Here is a 21,240-nt window from a genome sequence, read left to right on the forward strand (position 1 = left end):
TTTTCCCTATGCTATGCAAACAAATATACTTCTGTGCTCTCTTTTTAATGGTTACAGCTTTTCATTATGTCATGTCTCTCTAATTCACGAAGCAAACTATTACTAGGCTTAGTTGTTTGGTTTTTTTTAAAGATTTTATTTATTTATTTGACAGAGATAGAGACGGCCAGCGAGAGAGAGAGGGAACACAAGCAGGGGGAGTGGGAGAGGAAGAAGCAGGCTCATAGTGCAGGAGCCTGATGTGGGGCTCGATCCCATAACGCCGGGATCACGCCCTGAGCCGAAGACAGACGCTTAACCGCTGTGCCACCCAGGCGCCCCATAGGCTTAGTTGTTTTGGATCCTTCATCAGCGTGTACAACGCAGGGAGAGTCCCTTTACTGTGAGCATCTTTGAACATTACCTGATGAGTTCCCTCAGATTAATTCCTAGGAATGACAGTCCTGGGTGGAAAGACGTCCACATGTTCCAGGTCGGGTACGTGTTGACAAGTGGCCTCTATGAACTTCTTTCTAAACTTTGAGTTTACCTCAAATCCAAACCCTCAAGCTCGATTTAAGACTCAGAGATTTTATGCTCCTTTGGCAAGAAATCATTCCTTGCACCGAAATTTCAATCCCCTTCTCTGTAACATTATCCACTAACAGAGATCGAGACCACAGGGAGTGACGTCCGTGGAGAATTCAAGCAAATGTGCAGATAATTCAACGTAAGCAATCCTTGGTTTCTGCAATTTCCTCTTTCCTGGCCGACTCCAAATACCCACTCCCCTCCCTGTGTCCAGCACAGCAGAGATGGTCCCCCACACAGCGGCTCTCCTCAGAAGCAGAAAGAAGAGGTCCTCAGAGCCTCAGGGTCCGGAGACCTGCCAGGCCTGTTATAAAATTAGCCTGGTTGGGGCGCCTGGCTGGTTCCATCGGGGGAGCACGTGACTCTTGATCTTGGGATCGTGAGTCCAAGCCCCACATTGGGGGTAGAGGTTACTTAGACAAAAAAAAAATTAGCTGGGTAGCACCCACCAGACAAGATCATGGGGAGAAGTGGACAACACTGAACTTTACTTGAGCCCCGTCCTCCCAGCAAATAGTAACAGTGAAGAAATGCCCCCAAACTTTAGTATTCTGAAATCCTCGCAACCTCTCGTGTTCTGGAAAACAGCCTGCCACACAGAGCTGCCTTTCCCACGTGACAGAGAAGACATGCCATGCCCTCTTCCCCATGACTCCCACAGACTCACAGATGAACCCTTCATGACCTGTGACCTGGCGGGACTCCGTCCTTCCAACCTTCTGTTCTTTGGGCCACAAGAGACTGGCTGAACTATTGGTCCCCCGAAACTAGCTAGACACAGAGAGAAACACCCCCGTCCAGATGACTAGCTGAGACCACCCCTGTTTTTGTAAACAACCCGACTCTAAAATCGTTCCAACTATCACTTATCCGCTCCTCCCTAGAAAAGTCGAAAGCAAAACTACCTTACCCCATGAGATCCTAGAGTGTCCGGATCTGGGCTGTTCTCCCTGTGTCAGCCTGAACAAAATCCATGTACTTACTTGTCCGGTTTTGCGTTCTGTGGGGACTTTTTGGCTTTGACATACCTTTCTTCAATCAGAATGCAATACTCTTCCTCTCTCAGAAGCTAGCACCCTCTCCCACAGTGGAAAAGCGGGAGTCTGTCTGATCCTGGCTGAGATTCTGCTCCAGGACCAGTGCCCGCCTCTCTGCCCATTTCCTTTCTTCGAAGCATGGCCCCTGCTTCCAGAACGTTCTGCCCACCCTTTGAGGGAGCACTGGGATGTATAGGCTCTGTCTACATTGCCTGGTCAAACTGATTGTCCTCTGGTGGGAGAGGAGTGTGGAGCGGGGTCAAGAATGCCCCTGGAGGGTGAGGGTGGGTGGGCTTCAGCCAAGAATGCACTTGCAGGCCATAAAGAGGGCAGAGACCTTGGGCACGGTCCCCTGTGCTCACACTGGAGGCCACCCCGCCACCCACACCTGAGGCTAGCTCTAAAGGAGGTCTAATTCTGGAAACTGGCCAAAAGAGCAGGAAGGACTGAGGGGACAGGACACGGGAAGAGCCCCGGATACCTAGGCAGACCCCCCTCCTCCCATTCATACATTCATTCAACATAGAGCAACTGAATTTACTCATCTGAGTGTCAGGGGTATTTATGGAAACAAGGAACGACAAAGGACTGGACCCCACCAGGAAGAGACTGAAAGAAGGTAGGATAGAATCTGGGCACACGCAGAACTCACCTCTAGGGCGGGTGATGATTCAAATGCAAAAATACATATAACACAGGATTGTGCGTGAGAGGCACCATGAAATTCTGTGGAAATGAAGAAAAAGACAAGTCATTTCTGGGCGCCTGGATGGCTCCGTCGGTGAAGCATCTGCCTTCGGTTCAGGCCGTGATCTCAGGGTCCTGGGATCGAGCCCCGAGTCTGGCTCCCTGCTCAGCAAGGAGCCTGCTTCTCCCTCTGCGCACCCCCTCATGTTCTCTCTCTCTGATAAATAAATAAAATCTTAAAAAAAAAAAAAAAAAGACAAGTCCTTTCTGGCAGGGCTGAAGCTCTCTTCTAGCCCCGAGGAGCCTTGGTGCGAATTGGAAGAAAGCATCTGCCTTGACAAGCCCAGCTCCCTGGGCCCAGGGCTTGGCAAACAAAGAGCGAGCTGGCTTTTAACACCACCCACTCCTCAGTGAAGGGCCCTCGCCCCCTCAGCTAGGCACCCTAGTGCCAGATTCAGCCTGCGTCTCCACGGAGGGCTTCATGGAAGAGGTGGCATTTGAGTCTGCAGAAAGGACGGCAGGATTTGGGCAGGTGGAGAGGGGGAGGTGGGTGGCAAGGGGGCTGTTGAGAGCCGAGGGTCGGATAGTCCAGGCAGAGGGGTTGGTGGATCCTAGGGCTAGGGGTGGAGGAGCCCCCACTGGGAGCACAGATATTCTGAGGGAGCCGTCCCCCAGGAGGTCATGCCACAGGTACTCTCTGGGGCAGCGCTCCCAGGTCACACACCCAGGCCAGCCCAGCAAGGCAGATTAGCAATGCAAAAAGCTCAGGTTTGAGAGTGATTATGGACTGAATTATGTTCCCTCCTCCCCCAGATTCCATAAATTGAAGACCTAATCCCAGTACCTGAATGCAATTGTATTGGAGACAAAGCCTTTAAACAGGTAAGAAGGTTAAGTGGGGGGGGGGGGGCTAATCCAATCTGACAGGTACCCTTACAAAAAGAAGAAGAGGGCGCCAGGGTGGCTTAGTCGGTAAGCGTCTGCCTTGGGTTAAGCATCTGCCTTGGCTCAGGTCGCGATCTCAGGTCCTGGGAAGGTCCGGGGATCCCTGCGCAGAGATGAGTCGGCTTCTCCCTCTCCCACTGCCCCTCCCCCCTGCTCCTGCCGCTCCTGCTCTCTCAAATAAATAAATAAAATAGTTTTTTAAAAAATAAAAAATAAAAGAAGAAGAGATATCAGGGGTGTGCATGCACCGAGGGAAAACTTCATGAGGACACAGTGAGAAGGCAGCCGTCTGCAGGCCAAGGAGCGAGGCCTCGGGGGAATCCAACCCCGCCCACACCTTTATTTTGGACTTCCAGCCTCCAGAGCTGTGGGAAACAACTTTGTGTGTTTAAATCACCCAGTTTAAGGTATTTGTGTCATAGCAGGCGGTACTGACCAACACAGGATGGACATCAGGCTCTAGACGTCTTTGCTGGGTCCTAAAGGAGTCCCTCAGCCTCTCTGGGCCTGTCTCCTGATCTGATGTGTAAAACAAAGGGAAGGACACATTGCACCCAGAGCAGCAGGGAAACGGAAGCGAAATTCTGTGTGCGGAATGGACGCCTAGTGTGTGCAGACGTTGACGAAGTGTTTCGTTTCTACAGTGCAGTGTGTGCCCCTGGGGGTGAGGAGGGGAGAAAAGACCAGAACGGGGGCCACAGTTAACAATACCGCACTGTAGATTCGAAAGTTGCTAAGAGAATAGTTCTCGAAAGTTCTCATCACAAGAACTACACCTGATGATCGGAATTAACTCAACTTAGTGCAGTAATCATTCCACAATATATACATGTATCAAATCATTACGTTGCACACCTAAAAATAATACAGTGTTCTATGTCAGTTATGCCTCAATGAAAAATAAATATTTTTTTTAAAAAATAAGAAGTGGGGTAGAGGCAGAAAACATAAGAACTTCTTTTTACATTTATCCTACCCATTCTTACATTTCTAGGTTTACATATGGTTTTCATAAACATAACATGTAAGTACATAAGTGTTTCTATATTATGAAAAAGATAATCCTTGTACATTTCCACTGGTTTTAATGCACACCATTCATCAATGTGGAGCTATATGTATATAATATATGAATAAACAGATTTCCATATCCAGGGGTAGACTAGTCCCCCCCTTATGTTCAGGGCGACGTTCCAAGACCCCCAGGGAACACGTGAAACCATGGATGGTACCAAACCCTGTATATACTGATTTTCCTATACATCCACACCCATGATAAGGTTTAATTTATAAATTAGGCACGGTAGGAGATCAAGAACAATGATTAATAATAAAATAGAATAATTATAATAATATACTGTAATAAAAGTTATGTGAATGTGGTCTCTGTCTCTCTTTCCAAACTACCTTAGGTACTGTTCCCCTCTTCTTGTGATGGCACAAGATGACCAAATGCCTACCTGACCAGACAAAGTGAGGTGGGTGACGTGGGCACTGTGTGGGAACGTGAAGCCGCTACTGACGTTTCATCAGCTGAGCCACGCAGGTGCTCCTGTATGTGATGTTTTTAAAGGCACTGATAGGAATGTGCAATCAAAACAGTCCTTGGAGGGGCGCCTGGGTAGCGCAGTCGTTAAGCGTCTGCCTTCGGCTCAGGGCGTGATCCCGGCGTTCTGGGATCGAGTCCCACATCGGGCTCCTCCGCTGGGAGTCTGCTTCTTCCTCTCCCACTCCCCCTGCTGTGTTCCCTCTCTCGCTGGCTGTCGCTCTGTCACATAAATAAATAAAATCTTATATAAAAACAACGACAGTCCTTGGAGACCCATGTAGACCATAACAATACTCCAGCAATATTTCTTCGTACCCTTTGGTAGGCCAGGGTCGGAAGGCAGCGTTGAGGAATGAGGGCAGGGAGGAATGCCATCACTATCCCATGCCATTGGGAAGTTGGAGGTTCGTGGGAGGACGGCAGCCCCTGTGCCCGTGCCAGCCTTCTGGGCAGGTGTTGAGACCTTTGAGATGGGGCTTGAGCCGTCTTCGGGAGAGCCTCTGAGATTCTGCCAACAGCTGTGGTCCTCCGGGCACTGGACATCACCAGCCAAGCCCTCCAGGCATGGGCTCTGGCAGACAGCGGCATGCACGTCACTGTCCAGATGGTCCCCTTTCGTGGTTACAATGGCAGGAAAGCTGTGAATAGTGGACAAACAGACTTGCCGCAGACAGGCTGAGCGTATGCGAGGCTCCCTTTGAGATGTCCCCAAGATGACTGGAAACACTGCAATGGGGGGCGGGGACGGCTAGTGTTCCTGCCTGGGGAGCTGAGTGGTTTAGAGCCTCTGTCATCTGGGCATACGTGTAAGTGGGGTCCTATTTTGCAGTCACAGACCAAGGGACAGGAGCCCCCGTGGCGTATGAGTTCTACATGTCACTGAATCTCTACTTTCTGGAGCTTAGAACCCACATGATGAGAGAGTCCAAGGGATCCCCAGGTTGGACCATGAGGAGGTGGGGAATGGGTGGGTGTGCATTGACCCCGAGGGAGGTTTTTGTCCCTGAAGGTGGGTGGGGCCTGAGAAAGAGAATACAAACCAGCAGCTCTTGCAATGTTGGGTTGCGTTCAGAAAACATGGCCCACACTCTGGTTTCCCGCACACTTGGTAGAAATTCCTATCTGTGTGACCTTGGACAAGTCACGATGTCTCTGAGTCTCAGTTGTTCCATCTGTAAAATGGCAATATCCTCTTCCTCAGGGCAAATAAGGGGAGAGGTCTGTTTATCCAACCACTCCTTGACCTCCAACATCTCCATAAGCTGTGTCTGAAGAATGCTGTTCTGAGTGCCCAGCCTTCACAGCTCCGGGAAGACCTCTGAGCAGTATCCCAGTAGTAACCTCAGTGCCATGAGTCCTCCTCCCACAAACTGTGACCAGCGGGATGGAGTTGGGGAGCAGCTGCTGCTGAGGTCCTTCTTCCAGCATGTTCTCATTTTGCATCTGGCCAACGGCTTCCCCATGCCTGGCCAGGCACCAGCAGCCCCTCTCCTTTCCAGCCCCAAGAAGAAAAGCCCTGTGAAAGGACCAGCTTTGCCATTAGCCACTCCAGCCCCCACTACCTGGGGTCCGCAAGGACCACCGCCCTTCCCTGAGCACCATCGCCACGCGGCTCTGCACGTCCTCCTGGGAGCCAGCTGGAGGCTATGAGCTCACGGTTCTCCCAGCCTCTCCTCCCCGCTTACCCTCTCTGAGGTCACTGGCCCCCTTCCCCTCTTTTCCTCCTGTTCCACCTTCTCTCCCTCTGGCCTCATTGCCACGACCGGGGCTTACCTTTCCAGAAAGATTTCAGCTCCTCTCATGCCCTGTGGTGGAAGGAGCGCTGACGGCTCTCCGGCATGTGCACAAGACTTGCCTGGAAGGACGTCTCTCTTAAACGGGTCACAAACCCTGGGAGCCAGACATTCTTTTTCAGTCCATGGAAAAGGAAAAGGAAGATGCTTCTAATTCCATATGGTTATTGAACATCTGCCCCTGCTAGGCACCGGGAGCACGGTCTGTCCTGGCTCGGGCTGCCAAAATGCCACACCACAGACCAGGTGGCTTAAACAGACATTCATTTCTCATGCTTCAGAGGCTGGAAGTCTAGACTCAAAGTGCCGGAGGGTTGGATTCCTCTGCGGCCCTTCTCCTCGGCTTGGAGACGGCTGCCTCCTCACACGATTCATTCCCTTTCTCTCCGCAGGATGGGCCCTTGTGTCCCTTCCTCCTCTTATAAGGACACTAGTCATACTGGATTAGGGTCCAGCCTCATGGCCTTCTTGTAACTTTAACGCCTCTTTAAAGACCTCATTCTCAAATATGGCCACATTCTGAGGTGCTGGGGATTAGATCGCCAACAGATGAATTTGCAGGGGATACAATTCGGCCCCTAATATCACATAAGCAAGAAACATTCCCTGCTGCCCTGGGAGCTCAAAGTGGGGTTAAGTGGCCCTATCACCTAAGGCAGTTTTTTAACTATCTCGCAGGCACCCCGATGTATAGAAAAGGCACCAGGTCTGGTGGCTCTGGGTGCAGAAGCAAGGGCAGGAACCACACCTCATCCAGGGACCTCCAGGCAGTTCTCAAACCTCCAGGCAGTTAACAGTGAGATCTTGAAAAGGAGTCACAGCTTGTGTTTCTTAAGCATTTAGGACAGACCAGGTGCAGGCAAGAACGCATTAGCTCCATAACAACCCAGAGGAACTATCATCCCACTTTACAGACGAGAAGGGGGGCACAGAGGAGAAAGTCACTTCCCTGGAGCCCAGGACCTGGTGAGGTGCCTTACAGAGCTCCTCAGAAGCCGTCGAGAATAACACAAGTATACCCGATTACAGCGCCACCGAATCTGATGATGATGGGGGGGCGTTATCCCTCAACGAATGGCTGGGTCCTCTAAACAGTTTCCTACCTTCGTTTCATTTTACCAGTCCTATTACAAGTGTTTTTGGTTGTAAGACATCTCTCATGTTTTTGGAAGGAAACGACATGTGGGGGAACAAAGGAATTAACCCTTTCCTGTGCAGACCCCCTTTACTGAGCCATTCAGAGGAGCGTGAGAGACAATAAGAAAATGTTTGCTAAAGACACGAAGCAGGCACTCAGTAAATGTTAGCAGGGCGCTGTTCGGCTTTTCAAACTGTCGGTTCTAGCTGTGACTCTGTGCCACCATGTGCTATCTGACACGTAAGGCAGACAACATGAATTTTCTGAGCTTTGGTTTCCTTATCTGTAAGGCAGGGGATCCCATGGCGTGTGGGGGAGGAGGGGTGCCCACATTAAATGAAACCTGGAACAAGGTAGGAATTTAGTATGCGTGAGTCCCCTTCTGTACCCTGGGGTTCCTGGATGGACCTTCAACGGGGGAACTGTTTGGCCTGGGGGTTACTCCATCTGGGAAGCTTCCAATGTGCTTTCTTGGCTGCTTCTGTCTCGTGGGTAGAGGGCTGGGGACTCTGAACCGAGGTCAGATTACTCCACCTGCGGGCGCCTGCCCTGCTGGGGACAGAAACAGATCCCTCTGAAGGAGCAGTTAAGCGTCATTTGCATTTCTTATAAAGAACAGATGCTCATTTCCATTGGGAAACGTTCCCATATGGCCTGGCCTTGTTGCAATTTCCATCAAGGGCTGGTCTTGAATTTTACAATTAAAGGTGTCCCTTGGCCACTGCCAGAAAAGGAGCTGAGTTTCCATTTGGCCCCAGAGTTCCTTTGTTTGTCTCAGAAAGGAGGGAAGCCAGCCCTCTCTGGCCCGGAGTCCTTGCCAGCTCTCCCTGACATTCTCACTGGGGGAAGGGATGGGGTCTGTTCCCCAAACCCCACAGCACAGTCTCATCTCTGCACATGGAATCTGCCCCGGGGAAGCCCACATCTGCAGGTAACCACAAGCAACACTTCATCCACCTCCTGGCAGTCCCTGTGCTTTCCTACTTCCCAAGAACTGTTCCCCCAACTGCCAGGCCAGCCAGCTGGGCTTCCCTGGTGAGAACTGAACCCTGGGTGTGCTGTGTGTTTTTCTGGAAGTGGCCATAGGAGGGCGCCCGTTCCCCTCCCGGCCACCGCAATTCCATTCACCGCCCCTCCCCCCCAGCTGCAAGATGCTCCCTGTTGTGCCCCCGGGCTAAGGCCTTTCATCAGGGACAGACCTGCCCACCCAAATAGCATCACATGTCCCCCCTGAGCTTTGTCTTCTATCACACATTTGTCTCCGAGTCCCACTCCCTCAGGACCTTGATGGGCTCTGAATCCATTCACTGGCTGTGTGATCTGAGTATACAACTCATCCTGTCTAAACCCTAGGCTCCTTAAAGGTAAACTGGGGTACTAACACCCACACTGTGGGCCGCTATGATGATTCCATGAGATAACAAATAGAAAAGTCTCCTTCCCCTTCACCGGGTGGCAGGAAAGCTCCAGAATGGGATGAGGTTTGGGACAAGTTTCCTACCCCTGACTCCCTCCCCCGCCACCACCAAGTAACTCACCTGCCCCGACCCTGCAGAGCACAGAAAAACTGAGCTGAGATTCCCCCCTGTAAGGACTGGGTTTGATGGAGAATTACTTCCTGCTGCCAGGGCCCAATGGCTTTCCACAAGTTGACCTAACAAGACCTAGGGTACCATGTTGGTGGCTCATTTAGCAGTTGTAGCACTTGGACGGAGGCCACAAAGATTTGGTGGATCTTTGCACTGAGCCATTGTTGAACACACGGTTTTATGCGCTTAAACCAACTGCCCTGCTCAGAACCACCGTCTCACACGCTTTTCTCGGCTAAAAAGGTAGTGGATTTTTTGCTATGGGACCTACAAGGAGGGCATCTGAGGGGCCCTAGCCAAGAAAACTAGCTGGTGTCGTCTTGGAGCCCGGTCCATGGGCTCACAGCAGTGAAGCATGTCTGTTCTTTCACAAGTCTCTTAAAAACCACCTGTCAGACAGTCTCTTCCAGGGTTATGGAGCCATCAGGAAGGCTGGGCTCATTTTCGCCCTTTGTGCTACTGACGTCAGAGGCACAGTGGGCAGATCAGAACATTGGTGGGATGCTACATTCTGGCACTTCCTGCCAGACATTGCCTACCACACATGGATGGGTGTTTAGGAGTGATCTAAAAAGTCTGGTGGAAAGAGCCCCGGAGTCATTTGGGATTTTGGAAACATAAGTTTGCCAAGTGTAGCTGACGCTGATGATTGCCCACTCAGCACGCATTTCTCGCCCACCCTCCTTTCCTCTTAATTCAGAACAGGCATCTGCCCTCCTTCACTCAGCCTTATGCTTCTAGGGGGGTTCATGTCAGCCCAGGCTGAGGGGTGAGTCCTGATAAGTCTCAGTCAATCGTGGGTTCCCAAAACCTTTGTTGGTGATGGATTTAGATATGGGCACATGGCCTATTTCTGGCCCACAAGATACAAAGGGGAAGTCTGCTGGCAAACTCCTGGGAAAGTTTCCCTTGCCCTTAAAAAGAGACCTAAACAAGATATAACCTCTTCCTGCCTCAGGACCTACCTTATGATTGAATATGATGTCTGGACCTGCACCAGCCACCCTGTGACCACACAGGCACTCTAGCCTAGGAGTGGTTCAGACATACGGATACGTGTGCAGAGCCCAGAGACTCACGGAGAAGCAGAGAACTGGAGCCTGGTGTCCCCCTGGCTTGTCCTGCCTATGGCCCTCCTATGAAGTTGAGTTGAGGGTGGCCATGTAGGCCCCCTGTGATATACCATGTGTGCTGGGTCAAGACTCTCTGGGTCTCATTTTCTACAATGTATAAGAACAGTTTGCTTTCCTCAAGCTACCTTGGAGAGAACACTTCCATGGCTGATAAATATGGCGTCCACCCATACTGGGGCATGTAGAAAAAGATCGCTTATGGTGGCAACTAATAGAATTGTAACAATAGGGTTCTGTATTATTTTATGTGTATACAAAAATCCTTCAGTTGCATTTGCAAGTCACGCAACTTGAATCAGGCTTACACGCAAATGAGAATTAATTATAAGAATCTGGGCCTGTCTCCCAACACTCAAAGCTTGGAGTGTGATTTGGTCTACAAACACATTCAAATCCAGGTTCCAGATGCCACCAGACCACCCCCTCTGTACTGTGTTGAATAGTGTCCCCAAAACTTTGTGCCTACCTGGAACTTCAGGTGACTTTATCTGGAAATAGGCTCTTTGCAGACATAATTGGTTAAATTAAGATGAAGTCATAGTGAATTAGGATGGGCTTTCAGTGCAATGACTGGTACCCTTATAAGATGACATGCAGAGGGGCTCCTGGGTTGCTCAGTTGGTTAAGCGTCTGACTCTTGGTTTAAGTTCAAGTCATGCTCTCATGGGTCATGAGATCGAGCCCTGCGTCAGTCTCTGCACTCAGCGGAGTGTCTGCTTGAGATTCTCTCTCTCCCTCTCCCTCTGCCCCTCCTCCTGCTCACAGGCTCTCTCTCTCTAAAAATAAATAAATAAATCTTTAAGAAGAAGAAGTAGACAACGTCATGCATAAAGACATAGAGAGATGTGATGTGAAATACACAGGGGAGAATGCCACATGACGAAAGAGGTAGAAATATTGACGTGGTATGTCCACGAGGCAAGAAATGCCAAGGATTGCCAACAACCACCAGAAACGAGAAAAGAGGCAAGGAAGAACCCTTCCTTTGAGCCTTCAGAGGAAGTAAGGTCCTGCCACCATCTTGATTTCAGGCTTCTAACCTCCATAACTGTGAGAGGATACATTTCTGTTGTTTTAAGCTACCAAGTTTGTGATCATTTGTTACGGCAGCCCCAGGAAACTACTGTGTATGCCTTCTACTAGTCTTGGTTATGTGGGCTTCTCTTTTCCCTCTGACTACAGACCAACCCCTGTCCTCCTTAATGTACCCACCACACAGTGACATACCACATAGCTGCCAACAGCTTGCAGATTCGACACTTGTCGATCGGGCTTCCAGAAAGAGCAGTATTACCTCTGCCTCCCAAATTCAATTCTCCGAGAAAGAAGTCTAATTGGCCCAGCTTACCTTAGGAGATAAATCTGGGAGACCAATCACTTGTGGTCACAGGGAAAGTGATTTTGCATCAGGATGTCGGTTCCCAAAGTAGCCATGTGGAGTGGGAATGGGTGATGAAAGGGGAATTTCTAGAGCAACAAGTGTCCATCGCAGATACTCTAAGTCCTTATTCCGTAAATACTGGCCTCCCTAGACCATATGAATCTGTCCTTTTGTATTTTCATGCATACCTATCAATAAACAATGGGGTAGAAAAGGAGAACGAAAAATGAATCTTAAAAAGCCAGAAATCTAGGTTGAGCAATGAAAGACTTGAGCAAAGTCAAAGAAAAGATGGACACCAGTGTTCTAATGGTACAAAGTTAAGTATATAATTTGGTTGTCCTTAGTCCGTGCTGTCTGCCTATAATAGTGAGTAGACGGCATTCAGCTCTGTGCAAACGGGACATGTAAGAAGTGGCCAAATGAAATTGTGCTCTTGCTTCAATCTTTGTCTCGGCACACATTTCCCAGTTACAGTGGGGAAACTGAGTCAGGTTATTGGAGGCTCAGCCGTGAAGCAACTTTGTCCAATTTCATTGTTTCTGCCAAAGGCAAAATCACATGATAAACACTGAACAGATACAGAGAAACACCCAAATACACCCATGTTTGTCTTAGAAATTCTCACCTACGTCTCCATAGAAATGGCTGAAGCAAGTCTTGAGAGGCTGGCCGGTTAATATTTCTACAAGGAGAACTTCTGTGATGTGCTGAGAGGTAAGAAACTTTTAGCAACTTCTTGGCCATCTTCCTGGATCACTGGGTAATAACCCACACTGTTGATGGCTCATAAAATCCCCATACACAAATTTCATGATTTCGACTACAGAACTATTACCACAAACTTTCTTGTCTCGCAACACACATTGCTTATAAATAACTGGTACAGGGCGTTGGTTACTGAAGGGAAGTTTTGAGATGGGAAGGAGAACCACCTTAAACCCTTTTGAAAAGTCAAGTTATTCCCCAGGTATGTTCCTGCATAATCAGTCTGGTTTTTGAAAGATACTCTAGGTCGCTTCCTGTGGCCAAGCACTTTCCTTCGGTGGGGTTTCTCAAGCAGCCTACAGTAATCACTGCTTTCAGCCTTTTCCATGCAGACCAATTCTGAGAGCAAACATAGAGCCTTCCCGTCAATAATTTCCCCAATTCGCTGCTAAGTGCGGCCAAGATAACGTGGTAAAAACCTACTGAAATGACAACAGTTTTCCCCCATAAAATGCATCCTTTGTGGGCAGATAATTCATATTCATTAGTGAATAGTTTACATTCTTTGGGCAGTTTCTGTCTTGGTCACCCCCTCAACACCAAGTTGAAGACACAATCTGATCTCAAATTGCACAGGCAGCCACTGTGAAATCTCATTCTCTTCAAAAGAGAAGGAGGTAAGCCTCCCTGGATGCCAGGGTCCTGTGGCACTGGGGGAGCCCACTGGGAGAGGGAGTATCCAGGGTAGAGGGACAGGGGTCGGGGATCAACATTCACTACTGCTCTTCTAAGATTTTTAAACCGAGTATCATTATTGGGACAGAAGGGAAGAGGCCCACGATCCCTAAAACAGTGCTACAGTTCATCGTATGGGTCTGCTCTTAGAAGAGCCCCCAGAAGGCAAAAAGATAGCATGATGGAAGGATTTAAGGTGCTAATAATCCACTGACATGCTTGGCACAATGCCTGACATGTGAGAAGCCTCCAATAAATATTAACTGTTCTTATGATTTGAAATGGTGATGGAGCTTCTTTCTTAACATCCGTGATTACTGCTGGGGCTTCCAGGTCAGGCTGTGTGCAGTCTAATCTCTAGAGGACAGTGTTCTTGGGGGAAACAGCTGGTACCCGGCAGCCATCAGGCATTCTGTGGCCAAACACAGCTCCAGACCCGTAAGGTGAGGCAACCACAGCAATGCATCATGGCCGCCTTTGTGGAAATCTACTGGCGTCTCCTGGGAAGCCGAAAGCTTGTTGACACCCCCACACCCCCGCACCCCCCACACCCCCGATGCTCCGAGTCCAAGGCGTGCCCCTTTTTGGTAAACGTAACATGGTCCAGCAATGGCTACCATTTGTAAAACAAAACAAAACAAGAAAAGAAAAGAAAATGAGTAGCTCTGGGAGGGCTTCAGGCACTTGCTTCAAGTTTTGGTAAGTTCAGCATAGACTGTGTGAGCTTTCGCTTAAGACCTGGGAGCCTTGAACGGTAGTCATGGCAGCAGAAGTAAAAACAGGACGTCCCATGGATCGTTTGTTTTTTCCTCTTATTCTCTACTTCCCTGTCCGACATATCTCAGTAATACCTGGCATCCTGAGTTAGTTCTGGGTGGTCTTCCTCGGTTGACCTCCTCCTTGAAGCACAGTGCTACGCCCTTGGAATCCTAGAAAGAGGGGCTAGTTAAAGCATCAGGAAACTTCAGGAACGACAGGGATTCCTGAAGGTCTCCAAAGACCAGTGACCAGGCATCTGTCGATAAGCTTGGGCAAGGTCAAGTATTGCAATATCTGCCTCCCCCAGCAAAGACAAGAGGGTCCTCACTAAACCCCAGACGTCCAACATGCGTGCTGCCTTCATCCAGCATCTGTAGATTTCCCCCAGTGACCCCACAATCTTGAAGCTCAAAGAATCCCATCTCCTCTGCAGACTCTCTGTGGGAAACTTGAGCAGCCTCAGTTTCTTCATCTGTAAAATGGGAATAATAATTGTATCTACTCTATAAGGTTGCTGTGAGGTGGAAAAACATGTATTAAACATTTAACACAGCCTTAGATGTTAACACAGATGGTAAATGCCCAGTAGAGGCAACCTCTGCTCTTTGAAAGTTTGCATTATGCCGCTTTGCTTTTAAGAAAAACCTACCATGGTACCTGTTTTTGCTAACCAAAAGAAACCTAAAACGATTTTCGCTTTAAAAACAAAAAAAAAAGGTGAAAAGCAAAAACAACCTTCAGTGTTGTTTTATGGCGAGCCACTATAGAGGCAGCGTGGAGCAGGAGAGTGGCGCCCCCAAGCCCCGTCCCCCGGAACTACACCCGGCAAAGTCAAAGTCAATCTCCAGAGCTTTGCACTGTGTCGGTGACAGCTGTGCTTAATCTTGATTTATTTTGTGCATCCGTTAGCAAAATGTGTCCTAAGGTATCAGAAAAGCCCAAGAGAGGTGACTTTTTGGGTCTGGGAACACTCAAAACTTTTTCCATATAAGTTAATAGTAATTGCTTCTTTGCTGTATGATTATCGACTTACAAAAGGTTTGAGAGGACTGCTCTACTTTCAGATAGCAGGGGAGACCTGTATATAGAAGAAATAGAAAGGACAATTACTAAGGCAAGTATTGTAGACCGTTGAGTACCTTATAGCAACACCCTTTGGGATAGATGAAGGATTTGTAAGCTGAAGTTCCTGGCTCCTTTGAGGAACATACTTAAATTGTATGTTTATGGGTATATTCCTGGGGAGAAGTCACAAGCTTTAGCCAGATTCTCAGATTCTCTGCTCTGGAAGAGGTTAAGAACCACTGTAGTTTCTTTTTCTTAAAAAGAAAGCCCCTTATCTCCACCCATTAGGATGGCTGCTATCCAAAAAACACAAACCCAACAAACAGAAAGTAGCAAATGTTGTCAGCAGTGGGAAGAGATCGGCTCTCTTGCGGTGGTGACGGAAAGTGGTGCAGAAAACACAATGACTGTTCCTCAAAACATTAACACAGAATTACCATCTGACCCAGCAACGCCACTGCTGAGTGCATATCCTTAAAGACCTGAAAGCAGGGTCTCAAAAAGATATCCGGACCCCGTGCCCATAGCAGCACTATTCACAGTAGCCACAATATGGAAGCAGCCCCAAGGCCCATCAGAGGATGAGTGGATTTACACAACGTAGTACGTGCTAGCAATGGAGTATCATTCTATTGGTTTGCTCGGGCTACCGTCACAAAATACCATAGAATGGGCGGCTTCTACAATGCTAATTTATGTTCTCATCGTTCTGGATCCTGAAAGTCCAAGGTCAGGTTTCTGGTGAGAGCTGAATCCCTGGCTTGAAGGCCACCTTCTCGCTAGGTCCTCACATGGCCTTTCCTTGGTGCTTGTGCATGTGTGTGCAAACACACACCGAGACTGAGCTCTCTGGTGTCTCCTCTTATAAAGACACTGATCCTGGGGCACCCGGGTGGCTTAGTTGGTTAAGTGTCCAACTCTTTTTTTTTTTTTTTAAGATTTTATTTATTCATTTGATAGAGATAGAGACAGCCAGCAAGAGAGGGAACACAAGCAGGGGGAGTGGGAGAGGAAGAAGCAGGCTCCTAGCGGAGGAGCCTGATGTGGGGCTCGATCCCATAACGCTGAGATCACTCCCTGAGCCGAAGGCAGACGCTTATCCCCTGTGCCACCCAGGCGCCCCAAGTGTCCAACTCTTGATTTTGACTCAAGTCATGATTTCAGGGTCATGAGATCGAGCCCCACGTCAGGCTCCATGTTCAGCAGCTGCTTCTCTCTTTCTCTCCCCCTCCCTCTGCTGCTCCCCCCACTCATGCATTCTCTCTTTCTCTCTCTCTCCCTCTCCTAAAATAAATAATTTTTTTAAAGGACACTAATCCTATCAGATCACAGTCCTACCCTCGTGACTTCATTTAACCTTAATTACTTCCTTACTACGAATATAGCCACACTTGGGGTTGGGGACGGACTTATGAATTTGAGGGGACACCCTCCGTCCATAACGATTATTCATCTTTTAAAAGGAAGGACATTCTGGCACAGGCAACAATATGGACGAATCTTGAGGACATAATGCTGAGTGAAATAAGCCAGTCCCAAAGATAACTAGAATCCGGTTCCACTTCTAGGAGGTAACTAGTAGTTAAATTCATAGAGACAGAAAGTAGACTGATGGTTACCCGGGACTGGGGGCCAGAGGGAGAAAGGAACAGAGAGTTATTTAATGGATACAAAGTCTCAGTTTTACTAGATGAAAGCAGGTTTGGAGATTGGTTGCACAACCACGTGAATGCACTTAACACAGCTGAACTGTACATTTAAAAATGGTCAAGACGGCGAATTTTATATTATGTGTATTTTACTAAAATTAAAAAATACTAAACAAAGAAATAAAGCCCCACTGAAAGCATTGTTCAATTCTTGCCCCAACTAGAGTACCGAGGAATAAAGAGCATAAAACTACGCAGAGAAACTGTGCTATATACCCAAGTTATGTTTAGGGGCGCCTGGGTGGCTCAGTCGGTTACGCTTCTGCCTTTGGCTCAAGTCATGATCCCACAGGCTCCCTGCTCAGTGGGGAGTCTGCTTCTCCCTCTACCTCTGCCCTTCCCCCCTCCCACTCATGTGCTCTCTCTCTCTCTCTCTCTTTCAAATAAATAAAATCTTCCAGACAAACAAACAAACAAAAAAAGAGCATAGACCTTGAAATGAGATAGACCTGGGTTCACTTCCGAGTTTCCAATAGACCTGAGCATGACCTCGAACAATCTTCATAAATGTTCTTAAAGCAAAACATACATTTTACCTTTCAAGTGACTAAATCTGATTGAACACCAGGTTTCCTAAAGACGTCTTTGGAGCGCGTTCAACAAATTTCCAGTAGTCAGGCTGTTTTGACAGCCCCAGAACGGGTCCCCCCGCCCACACTAGACTTGGTAACCTGAACTGGCCCATGTTTAGAAGTGTGCATTCTCTCTGCTCTGCGTGTATATTCCAGATGGCATTTCACAAAGAGGCATCAAATCTTATATCAGAAATGAAGAGCAACTTCACCCCATTGTCATTAAACTTGCTGAGTTTCTTCTCCAAAAAGGTACTTTGTGGAGCTAATGCTGACACCCAGCAAAGACCCTGTTGGCTATTTAGACACGTCTGGTCCAAGCCTGTAAGAGAATCAGTGATGTCCTCACCGGGCTATTGGTTTCATATCAGGGAATAGCTGGAATTCACCCCACGAGACGTTCAACGTGGATGGTCCTCAGCAATCACTTCAACGTCCCCATTGCTTTAAAACATGGGGGAAGCTGAGGCCAGAGAGGCTTAGGGACTGGTTTGATAGAAATTAAAGGTAGAAAAAGGGATCAAACCCAGGCCTTTGGAGACCAAGCACAGACATATTTCAGCTATAACAGGCTGCCTCATGAAAATATAAGTGCCTCATGAGTGTCCAAGTCATCTCTGCTCAGAAACCCAGCCAATTTTCTCCGTATTGCTTCAGTTTTAATATATGCACTGTCAAAGGGAGCATATATAAAAATGAACATTGTTAGCGATGGTAATTAAATCCTGGACTCGTCTCTACATTCCGCTGTAACAGCACGTATCACATCATTTTATAACTGTCTCTCTGCTGGCCCATCTCCCCTTCCTCCTCCACCACACTGCAGATCCCCTGACAACGGCGACTGTCTTGTGCCCAGCCCCGAGCACAGCACCTGATACAAGTCTGACCCTGGATAGACGGTAGTCAGGCCACTGATTGTGCCAGGGAGGTATGTCCCATCTATAATGATGACTATTCATTTCATACCTTAGTCTCAGAGGAAGCGAGGCGTCTGAGAAAACTTACGGCATGTGCAAGGGCCCCAGCGAGCTGTCAGAGCATAAGAGAGTTCTGTAGATGCCTTGCAGGGTTTTTTTGTTCTATGGCTTTATAATAAAATTAAAGCCTCATATGTATGTCGGGAAGCAGAATGGCTGAATCCAATATTTAAGCATGTTGCAAATTTTAAGCATAAGATCTGCTCTATTTCCAGAATTAAGTCGGTTGTTCATTAATCCTTTATGTATCGAGAACCTGGGTGGCCCAGCCAAAGATATGCCATCTGGCAACCAAAAGCAATTTCAAAATAAGCTAACTCCTTCACTTACGTGTCTCAAAAACCATGAAGTGGAGCTTGATACACACTCCAGAGAAGACGTTATTAGAAAGGTCTTACCTTCCCTGACCATTTCCCTCACTTTCCTGCCATTGGTTTAGTGCTCCCTTCCAGCACCCTTCTAGATTAAAAGGGTAGAATAACACCACAAATGTTTCTCCTCTCTAACCTCAAACCCACAAAATGGTACCAAATTCATTTAAGAAGTATAAGCCCTCAATAGAAAAAAGAATAAGGGACACCCGGGTGGCTCAGTCAGTGAAGTGTCTGCCTTCAGCTCAGGTCATGATCCCAGCGTCCTGGGATCGAGTCCCGCAGCGGGGAACCTGCTTTTCCCTCTGCCTGCTGCTCCCCCTGCTTGTGCTTTCTGTCTCTGACAAATAAATAAATAAAATCGTTGGGGAAAAAAAAAAAGAGGTGGGACACGAACAGACAAAAGATTTCAGCAGAGTTCTGCAAGATGGCAAGCCCATGGAGAAAGAAACAAGAAAAGCCTCTGGGTGAGCGGAAGTCCCAACCAAGAGTGACGGAGACGGCATCACACTCAGAAAGGATCTCAGCCTGTCTTGCAGACACACAGAGACACCTGGGATTCAGAAACGCTGGTGGAAGTGACATGTGAGGCTGGAATGGAAAATTGTAGAAAACGTACAGATGGGGCAAGGGGACTCCCAGCCACTCTCCCCTGGCCACCACACCTCACACACACATGTGGAAACACAGACGCCTGGAAGCAATACATACTCCCTCCAGGCAAACAATCAGACAACTTCTTAAAGCAATTGAATGTTCCGGGGAAAAGAACTCTGCGTTCTGGCCTTGAGGGGCCCAGGATAATAGACAGCAGCCCCCCTGATCCCCCTGAGACAGAGTCTTCCATTCGAGAAGCCCCACCTATGAAATGCCAAAGGATGTCATCTCTATGAAGGGGAATTTAGCAATACCGAGCAGAATCACACATGCATCTGTACTCTGGCCCGCAAGTCCCCTTCCACGAATCTGTCCACGTGACTTATACGCAAACATATGCACGAGGCTATTCGCTGCAACTGTATTTGGTTTTTATTTCAATTTCAGTTAGTTATAGAGTGTAATATTAGTTTTCGGCACAATATAGAGAGTCAACACTTGCATACAACACCCTGTGCTCATCCCAAACACACCCCTTAATGCCCATCACCTATTTCACCCATTCCCCACCCCCTCCCCTCTGGTAACCATCAGTGTGTTCCCCATAGTTAAGAATCTGTTTCTTGGTTTGCCTCTCTCTCTCTCTCTCTTGCTTTTCTTTGCTTGTTTGTTTTGTTTCTTTAATTCCACATATGAGTGAAATCATGTGGTATTTGTCTTTCTCTGACTGACTTATTTCGCTTAGCGTCATACGCTCTAGCTCCATCCGTGTTGTGGCAAATGGCAAGATTTCATTCTTTTTATGGCTGAGTAATATTCTGGTATATGTATCTTCCTTATCCATTCATCAGTCTGTGGGCACTTGGGCTGTTTCCATAATTTGGCTATTATAGATTATGCCGCTATAAACATCAGGGCACATGTATCCCTTTGAATTAGTATGTTTGTATTTTTTGAGCAAATACCCAGTAGCGTGATTGCTGGATCGTAGGGCAGTTCTATTTTTAACTTTTTGAGGAACCTTCATACTGTTTTCCACAGTGGCGGCACCAGTTTGCATTCCCACCAGCAGTGCTAGAGGGGTCCCCTTTCTCCAACACCTGCTGTTTCTTGTGTTGTTGATTTTAGCCATTCTGACAGGTGTGAAGTGAGATGTCATTGTGGTTTTGATTTGCATTTCCCTGATGACGAGTGATGTTGAGCATCTTTTCATGTGTCTGTTGGCCATCTGGATGTCTTCCTTGAAAAAATGTCTATTCATGTCTTCTGCCCATTTTTAATTGAATTATTCATTTGGGGTGGTTGAGTTGTATCAGTTCTTACTATATTTTGGATACCAACCCTTTATCGGAAATGTCATGTGCAAATATCTTCTCCCATTCAGTGGGTTGCCTTTTAGTTTTGTTAGTTGTTTCCTTACTGTGCAGAAGCTTTTTATTTTGATGAAGTCCCAATAGGTTTTTGTTTTGTTTTTTTTTTTTTTTTTGCTTTTGTTTCCCTTGCCTCAGGAGACATAACTAGAAAGAAATTGCTATGGCCAATGTCCAAGAAGTTACTGCCTATGTTCTCCTCTAGAATTTTTATGGTTTTAGCTCTCTCATTTAGGTCTTTGATCCATTTTGAATTTATTTTTGTGTGTGGTGTAAGAAACTGGTCCAGTTTCATTCTTTTGCATGTTGCTGTCTAGTTTTCCCAACACCATATGTTGAAGAGACCATCTTTTCCCGTTGGATATTCTTTCCTGCGTTGTCAAAGATTGATTGACCATATAACTGTGCATTTATTTCTGGGTTTTCTCTTCAGTTTTATTGATCCATGGGTCTGTTTTTGTGCTAGTACCATACTATCCTGATGACTACAGCTTTGTAATATAGCTTAAAGTCCAGCTTTGCTTTGCTTTTTCAAGATTGCTTTGGCTGGCT

At 47.6% G+C, this 21,240-nt stretch overlaps 1 non-coding gene across 1 annotated transcript; it reads right to left on the minus strand.

The window, feature by feature from the left end:
• Positions 1-17,950: 17,950 nt before the first annotated feature.
• Positions 17,951-18,055, minus strand: LOC148107554 (U6 spliceosomal RNA). Its single transcript, XR_015722180.1, has one exon. It is a non-coding gene; the product is annotated as a U6 spliceosomal RNA (small nuclear RNA).
• Positions 18,056-21,240: the final 3,185 nt, after the last annotated feature.

The sequence above is a fragment of the Ursus americanus genome, chromosome 28, assembly GCF_024610735.1.
Source record: "Ursus americanus isolate L20-20 chromosome 28, mUrsAme1.1.p, whole genome shotgun sequence".
NCBI classification, from domain to species: Eukaryota; Metazoa; Chordata; class Mammalia; order Carnivora; family Ursidae; genus Ursus; species Ursus americanus.